Below are 8,861 nucleotides of genomic sequence, written 5' to 3'. Positions count from 1 at the left end.
TACTTAAACGTTTAAATGTAGCTCAGTATTGTTACGTAAGACTGAATTTTCTAGAAAACCTTCCCACGGCTATAAATATAACCGACGCGCCACGCCAAGAAGTGTGTCTATTAGTAGTTATTTGACCAGGAACCTGTACAAGGTTCGAACATTACAAATTATTTAACTCCAGTGGATTCTCATCGGCCATTAGTACTTTTACGAAAACATTACCTAACTTCAACGGTGGAAAAGCTAGCGTGTGTGGTCAAGCTAGCTTCCCGGTAAATCGTACTTACATCAACTGGTAATCAACTCGCTCATCTTAAACCCTCAATAAGGTATCAAGGGAGTTCCAAACTAGAAAGAAGATTTTATATTACTTGTAAGTTTGTGAAACTTTTGTTTATAAATCTTTGTTTGTAATAACTATTTGTAATAATTGTTACTGCAAATTGTATTGTTGTGTATATTAAAACATGTTTGTGTTAAAAACGAAGTCTGTGTGTATCAATCTTGTTGGCACATATCGTAAATTGACTAATATATGGGCATATATGCAAATACTAAATCCAAAGTACAATTGAACTACTAAATTTAAATTATCAGTTAACTCGGCTTCGGACTATTCGAAATTCTAATTCGTAACACCGGTCATTGAAGTAAAGTGTTTGACTAAGTAAGAATTATACATATGAATTATTTTGTCATCCATTAAAATTCTGATATTAACTAGAAATAAACGTAGACAAAACGAAAACGGTCGATGGTAAAAAACCCTGACATTGCTCTAGGTTAAAGGAAACATGTTGAAAAAAACAAGATTAGCGTATAAAAAACAGATTTTCAATAGAATAATGCATTAAAAAATTAGAACATAAACATTTGTCATGTTATATTCGAACTGTAGTATACTTACTCAAATATTTGAAGTCGAAGTTTCACCCTTTTCGTCCGCCGATGAGACAGTTGTAAGTTTACGGACTTACAACGCTGAAATTCGGGGTACTATTTCCTATTACCCGCGGCAGAAACAGCAGATAGCCAGAAGTGGCTTTGCTCTAAAGAACAAACAAACAAATTCACCCTTTTAGCTTCATCAAGAGGTTTAATGATAAGCAAAACATGCGATTTTTGCCTGAATTACTGAATAGATCTTCTGAAAACGAGAAAGCGTTTGTTTAGTGTCCAATTTTCTATTTTTAACCTATTATTTAGATGTGTTTGCTTTTTTCTGTGGTTTCTACACACATAGTAATTAAGGATTTGGATTTAAAAAAAAATTATTATTGTTTTTTTGTCAGAATGTTTAGTTTCGTAATCATTATTACAGTTTCTTAGAATCCATTGGACGTGTAATATTCTCAGCTGTTAAATCATCCATATGAAGGGGTTTTTCGATCATGTCTGGGCTGTCTGTATAATAAACATAATACTAAAGAGATGTAATCTTATTTGGTAGAAAGTTTTGTGCAGTTCACAGTTTTGCTTTAGTTTCTCCATACTCGTGATCCAGCCGTTGAAGTAATCAAGAAATTATCGATTCAACAGCTTCTGTTATCAACGGATTATGGAAAGTATGCACAGGAAGTATACAAGAAAATGAAGTATCTTCATTAGTCTGGACTCTATATACATAATACGCTTGCATTTGTATGTCATGATATTTTCTCGACCAAACGCTGCATATTAGCTTTTTCATTCAGAATTACCTTACCTGTTTTTGTTTTTTTGCTTAGTCAAACTTTTTAATATAGGGGAGATAGGCTTTATCGTGATGTGTTAAATACATCTATATAAATGATACGTTTGCGTTTGTCTGTCTGGAACTTTTTTCGATCAAACGCTACAAATCTCATATCGTTAGAAAGGCCTTTGTCCGAGTAGTACCGATTGCATATTGGCTTTTCAATTCAGAACCATCATACCTGTTTTTTGCTTAACCAAACTTTTTTAATGCAACGAGTATGGTACACAATGGCACAATGTCGTTGTCATCACGTAACGACTGGCTTCGATTTCAATTTCAGTTTGTTTTTTTATTTGCAAAGTATTTCACATAAACAACACTTAACCCGAGTGCAATTTCCCCCCAAAATGATTATTACACTAAATACAATTGATAAGGGCTTTCTCGACATATTTAGGTCTAAAATACGCATGCGCAGTTCGTTGAAAACCATATGCTTATCACTTTGTAGACACACATTTAGACGTTTCTGCATAATACGATAAGTTTGCTTTCATTTACTTTACTTTGCAATAATTTATCTTCATTTCGTATCATAGGTTACTATAAACACAGCTGAGCTACATTTGTCTTTAGTACGGGTTTTATACAATAATATTGAAAGAGTCGATTTAACTGAATTATTTGTTTATTTGTTTGTCTGCGCTAGCCGTTCCTAATTTAGCAGTGTAAGACTAGAGGGAAGGCAGCTAGTCATCACCACCCACCGCCAACTCTTGGGCTACTCTTTTACCAACGATAACGCTGAAAGAGCGAGCATGTTTGGTGGGACGGGGATTCGAACCCGCGACCCGCAGATTGCGAGTCGAGTGCTCTATTTAGACATTCTGATATTTTTGTCAGTCGAAAACAGAATTAACGAAATCACAAAAAAAAGAAAAACTTGCTATAAATTGGTCTGATTTGTTTGGGTCACCCTGTATATATTAATCTTTCAAATATTAATACGTATTAGCTTCAACAAACAACTTATTACTAAAACAACGGTGTCATAAAGCTATAATACGAGGATTATAATGGATCACAACAAAATATTAACTTAATATTTTTTTAACTACCTACAGCATTTCATGAGTTTAAATGTTAGGTGATGAAAATATATGAATGCATATTGTAGCAGAAAGAAATCAAACTACCCGTGAAATTGATCAAAAACAGGTTCACTGGTAATCAAAGTTTGCATCTCTAATTCATTGGTTTCATTTTTTTATGTAATATACCAGTAATAATCCAACAACCCGGAATAGATTTTAAAAGAAAAAATATCTGCCATTTAAAATAAATTCTGCTGCATTTCTTACAAAATTTTGATGCACCAGATTTTGTATTATACTTTCTTTGACATATTACGTCTTTTACACTATAAACTGATAATCCTTCTTCCAAGGTTTGATAAAAGTAATCTCAGTGTTTCGAACACATACCTTGGTGTGTCATTGTAAATAAAGTAATACATTGTTATTTTATGTTTGCGTTCGTAAAATACGTTACTAAAAATATACAAGTTTAATATACTTGGATTGAGATAACAAATCCTTTATTTACTGAGGTATCATTTTAAAAAAACCAGCATCTATATTACGTAATGTTTCTGGTTGAACACATATTTTTCGGGTCTCTTTTTTTTTACAATATGTTTTCATTCCTTAAATAAAATCACGGAAAACGTTTGCTGTCTTGATCGAAAGATAATTTAAAAGATATTGTTCAAGACCAAATATACTGATCACGGGATTACTGGTTACGCTTAAGAATTGTGAGCATACCGTATGGGCCGGTGGTTCGCTGAAAGGACGTCTGGTCGCCCAATTTTATAGATCTGTAATTAAGAGGATCTACGCCCTGAGGAGGATAGACAATTTGGAAGGTTGGATTAGTTCGACGTATTGATCCCCGGCAAACAAATATGCATGAACCAAGCTCTAGTCCTACAGTTAATGCTGAGAGGTTGCAGTTATACGTGTATGCAGTGTAATATGTATCGTACAATAATCGCTTGGAACCACTGTCAAGAACTTCGCATTCAGTGCAAACGTTTGAAATTGAAGTTCAAGTACCAACATAAAATGACAATACAGAAGTGTATTAACAAAATTCAAGACTGAAAGAGTCTTTTTTTTCTACTGTTATTGTTTTAAATATGGATTGGAGTTCACCGATTTCTTTATAAGGCAATAAAGTAAGTAAAACTGAAGAGAACTAATGAAAATATAAGCTGAAGCGAGATTAAAATACTTTTTAATACCAATCTCTTTCAGACTCGAGAAACTGTTCACACGAAAGTTTTATATTTAACACGAAACAAACTATTTTTGGACGCTTACAGGTTATTTTCATCAACTAACCATTTCACCTAGAAAGAAATGCGTAGTCGTGACAGTTACTCCTCTCCCCTATTAAAAAACAACAATTTTATTTTTATTTGGTTTTAAACCGGAAGCTATAATGAGCTCGCTGAATCTGTGCTCACAGCAGAGATCAAGCCCCACATTTTATCGTTATAAGTCCTCATGTTTACTAATGAGGGGCACAAAACGACAACAACAACAACAAAGATACGAATACCAACTAGACAATATTTATTTTTTGCAAATAGTCAGAAAACAATTCGGGGTATAACACAAAGAAAATTTGTTTGTTTTTTAAATATAGTAAAACCAAAAAATAACGTGGCTGCTTACTGATTTTCTGGAATACGTAATTAGGATAAACATCATAAAAATAACCAGAGTGTCGAGTTTTCTTTTCAACTCGACTCTGTTACATATAGGTTATTTTCAGCTTCTTTTCCTTTCTGGAATATAAGTTTGCTTAATCTAATTATTAGTTCAAGAAAATCTGGCAGGCTGCCAAAAATAAGAAAAAAGCCAAAGCAGAGAGAATTCGAAAAACAAATACCTAATGGTTTTTATTCATTTTTTCATTGTGGCCCCGTACAATAGCAGTGATGAATAATTAAATCATTAATAAGTAACTGTTATTATACGATGAGGGTTAATTCAAATCTACCAAAACTTTGTTCAAATATTATTGTTGTCAAATCCGATCAACCATTTATAATTACATATCAAAACGTTATCACAGTTTTGATTAACCATTTGAAACTTATAGTCTAATCATTTCCTGAAAATCATACTTCAAAAAAGAATTTTCCAGTAGAATATGATGCATGGTTTTTATAATATTTGGGTCTGATGATTTTTTAAAATGCTGTTTACCAAGCTAAATTTTGCGTTTTCTGCCCTAAATATTACCAAAAACAAGATGGCTGCCAAATATAACACAAGTCACTGAAAGTTTTCATCTACTCAAAATAGGAAAATGATATATGATTCTTTTCTAATATTTTAGAAATTATTAAGTTTACAAATGAGGTTGAGCAAATACAAATACAAAACAGATCACTAAATCATTTCTAATCAAGATAATGTGATGATCTAAAGCTCCTTTTAGAGTGTTTAGACGTCAGGTAAATACACTGCAACCAACAAATAACACGTTTTTTATTTAAAAGAAGGTCAACATATCCAGACAAAACTTTAGCTTCAGATCATTCAAGATGTAAGTATAATCTCAGAGCATACTTCGATACTTATACAATTATAATCCAATGAAATACAAAATGAATACTTGGATTAACATTTTAAGGTCTGTTTCCAAAGATCAAGGTCATCTTCTTAAGATTAAGACTACACTTGTGTAAATTTTAAATAACACAGATGCTTAAAAATCCAATGCGTGTTTTGAGAATAAATAAATAAAATAAAAATTTAGGTTTAGAAATAACGGATATGATTAACCTTGTTGAAGCATGTGTTAATTCATTTTTTCAAATTAATGATAAAGTGTATAAACATTCAAACCAAACTTCACTTATACCTGGTTTATCTTGTCAAATAATGCAACAATTTAGAAAACAACAACAAAATATCTTTTCAATATATGAACAAGCAAGATTATTAATATAACTAAAGATAAAACTGATTTCAAGGAAAAAAACTAGTATATACAAAATAACATGTCAAGGTGAGAATACTTATATAGGCCAAACTAGATTAAATTTAAAATACAGAATAAATGGACATAAAAGAACTGTTATAAATAATAATACAAAGATTATGCTGAAGATACTAAGCACATGATTCAACGATAATCAGTTCACATCCAGTATTTGGCTTGAAGATATTAAATTCATGTCTTATAGAACGAAAAATATGGACATTATACAATATGTCTCTTAAAAATCGATTGGTTGGCATGATTTTTGTATTATTTCTTCTGTCAACATCCACATAGACTCAAGGGGATCAAGCTTTCTCTATTCTAATGAGCACTTGTTCATCATCATCCTAAGTTCTAGTGTCTATTAGTGTCTGTTAGTATTTTTACACTCGCAAGATTCAGTATATGGTGAATCCACAAGTAATCAGTTGTAGACAAGATGCGGGCAAAGGTGGTAGAGAAAGGTAGCAATTCCTTCATCTGAACAACTACAAGCTTCCATCCAACTCAAGTGACAGGAGCAATGGCTAGCCGTAACTTCCAGCCAAACAAAGGCCTGAGAGTAACGCTCTCTTGATGTGGTATTGTAGAACATCATGTGTTGAGGAAAGACTTCATCAGTACTTCTGTCTTGATTCAAGTAATCTTGAATGTAGTTTACAATGGGATGACTACTCTACTATTCTACTTGGGTCTTAGGTCGATTGTTTCACTACTCTACTCCTGTACATTGCATTTAAGTTAAATTTAACAAATTTACAAAAAAAATGTGCATCGTTTGTATATGATCGAAAATAATCTTGACGCTTCCGAGATTACTTCAAATCCTTAATCCTATATATTTCTATCTTGCTTTGATGGATTCCAGGATGCCTACAAAATAAAACTAATGTTTTACACTGTAATTATCTCTTAGATGGAACAGAGGTTATAGTATCTTCAATTCCATTTGGCAGCCATTTTGAAAAAATAACCTTAAACTTCCAGAGATTATCTTAATGTTTTGTTCTGTAGATTTCAATTTGCTTCCATCGAATTCTTGTATGTCTAAACTATAAAAAAGCCGTAAATCATCTTTCTATCTTCAGTAGATCAGAAGTAATAGTAAATTTGTTATGTTTGACGGCTGGTTCGTCTTATTTTGTTGTACATTTTGGGGTGAAAAACGCAAAACTGAGCTTGAGCATTTTCAGAATCAACAGATCTAAGTAGTATAAAATTCACAATATACCATATTTTACTCAAAAGTATTTTAACAACCATTTTGCGGGGATCTTTTCCAGAATTTGGACGAGACTATTAACATGGTAACATGTTTGGTAGTTTCTTCGATTTACTGATGCTGGATACGCTTGGGTAAAATAGAATTTGAACTTTTTTAGGGGTTAATTATGATGCCAAACGTTGTTAGATGAGCCATAAGCTATCTATATTGAAATGTAATGTCACTTTTCTTTTCAATTCTGTAATGTCATTTCTTGATGTTTTATTTACAATATACCTGGGAAAATATGTTTATAGATGAATTACAATAAAACACGGCATTAAAAGCTTTATAAGCTCTATATATTAAGCCTAATTCGCATACGTTAATGCAGTGTTGTCTCTTGATGCAATGATGTTCTATTCTTAATACTTGGAAACACCATTTTGTAGGTGAATTACAATACGACACGCTATTAAAAGCTTTATAAGCTCTGTATACTAAGCCTAATTCGCATACGTTAATGCAGTGTTGTCTCTTGATGCAATGATGTTCTATTCTTAATACTTGGAAACACCATTTTGTAGGTGAATTACAATACGACACGGTATTAAAAGCCTTATAAGCTCTCCATATTAAGGCTAGTTTGCATTCATTAGTGCAATGTTATCTCAGAACTCACTTCAAAGACTTGGTCATAACTGTTGCATAACAAAAGTTTAGATTACACACAGAAATGAAAGCTACATAATAAAAAACGCATCAGTAATGAACTTCTGAATGACACCTGTCAATAAATTCAAGGGAAAAACTGCTTGTCACCAAGAAATGTGGTAATAACTCACATAAAAGTTAATACAAACACAGACTTGTTAGCACTTCAAGCAATTCGAAACCTAAACTCGGAAAGAAGCCTTGAAAATACACAAACTATGCTTATTGATAAGCAACTCATAAATTACACAGCTAAACACATATGCTCGTGAGATGTGATTTAGTTATGCATTTAAATTATATATTATCCACCAGGATCTCTCAATCTGAAAAATTATATATGTAACATTAGATATAGTAAGATCCTCTCCTCTCCCACCTCCTAAGTTTCTTTTATTGCGTATTTATTTAATAAATTAACGCCGAAGAAATTGCTTAATAAAAAAATATTTCTGACTCTCTCTCTCGTTCTTCTTTGATTTTTTTATAGTATTTAAATCACGTTACTTCTCTGTATTTACGTATCCCTCTGACGTAGTCATTTATGGAGAATATATTCACAAGACTTATTTGTTCAGAATATTAAATAACTTGAAGTTTTAATGCATCAGAATTATTTTTCTCTGCATTCATTACACCCCAAAGTAAGTCTTCTGACGGTATAATACATGTAAATCAGATGTTTGTATTGACGTGGTCGTTTTCTTTGTCCTACAACCGTTTTAAAGCAGTATGTATAGATATGCAACGTCAAGGCTTGCATGTTAAACAGCATTTATGAGCTTCGGTTTCCAAGATATTTTTGTATTTACCTTCTCACATAAAAAAATTACCTTCTTCACTCACAATGAATGAAGTAATTGTTTTATTTTCGTACCTAACGATTTGTTTATTTTAAAACAAAGCCTCATTGGGCTATCTGCTGTGTCCACCGCGGGGAATCGAGCCCCGGATTTTAGCGTTGTAAGTCCATAAACTTACCATTATTTCACCAGGGGAATGCAAATTTTATTTTGTACACGTCACATGGAGTGACAGGAGGTTTTAAAAAATGTGCGATTTTAGTTGATTTATTACTTTTCTTTGTTTGTTGTTAAGCGCAAAGGTACACAATGGTCTATATGTGCTGTGCCCAGCAATAGTATTGATCCTCGGTTTTTAGCGTTTATAGTTAGTTATTTGGTTTTGAATTTCGCGCAAAGCTACACGAGG

The 8,861-nt window shown here is 32.3% G+C and overlaps 1 protein-coding gene across 3 annotated transcripts in view; it reads right to left on the bottom strand.

The window, feature by feature from the left end:
• Positions 1-8,861, bottom strand: part of LOC106458275 (neurexin-1-like) — a 165,949-nt gene that overhangs the window by 140,851 nt on the left and 16,237 nt on the right. For 2 of the 3 annotated variants that reach the window (XM_022384430.1, XM_022384431.1), the window contains exon 3: positions 899-1,040. The exons of the other annotated variant lie outside the window; for it this stretch is intronic. The gene's annotated coding sequence lies outside the window, so the exon portion shown is untranslated. The remainder of the gene's footprint in view (positions 1-898; positions 1,041-8,861) is intronic. 3 annotated transcript variants of the gene reach the window in all.

The sequence above is a fragment of the Limulus polyphemus genome, unplaced genomic scaffold, assembly GCF_000517525.1.
Source record: "Limulus polyphemus unplaced genomic scaffold, Limulus_polyphemus-2.1.2 Scaffold438, whole genome shotgun sequence".
NCBI classification, from domain to species: domain Eukaryota; kingdom Metazoa; phylum Arthropoda; class Merostomata; order Xiphosura; family Limulidae; genus Limulus; species Limulus polyphemus.
Note: the sequence above shows the minus strand (reverse complement) of the source record. Positions and strands in the feature narration are given on the sequence as shown.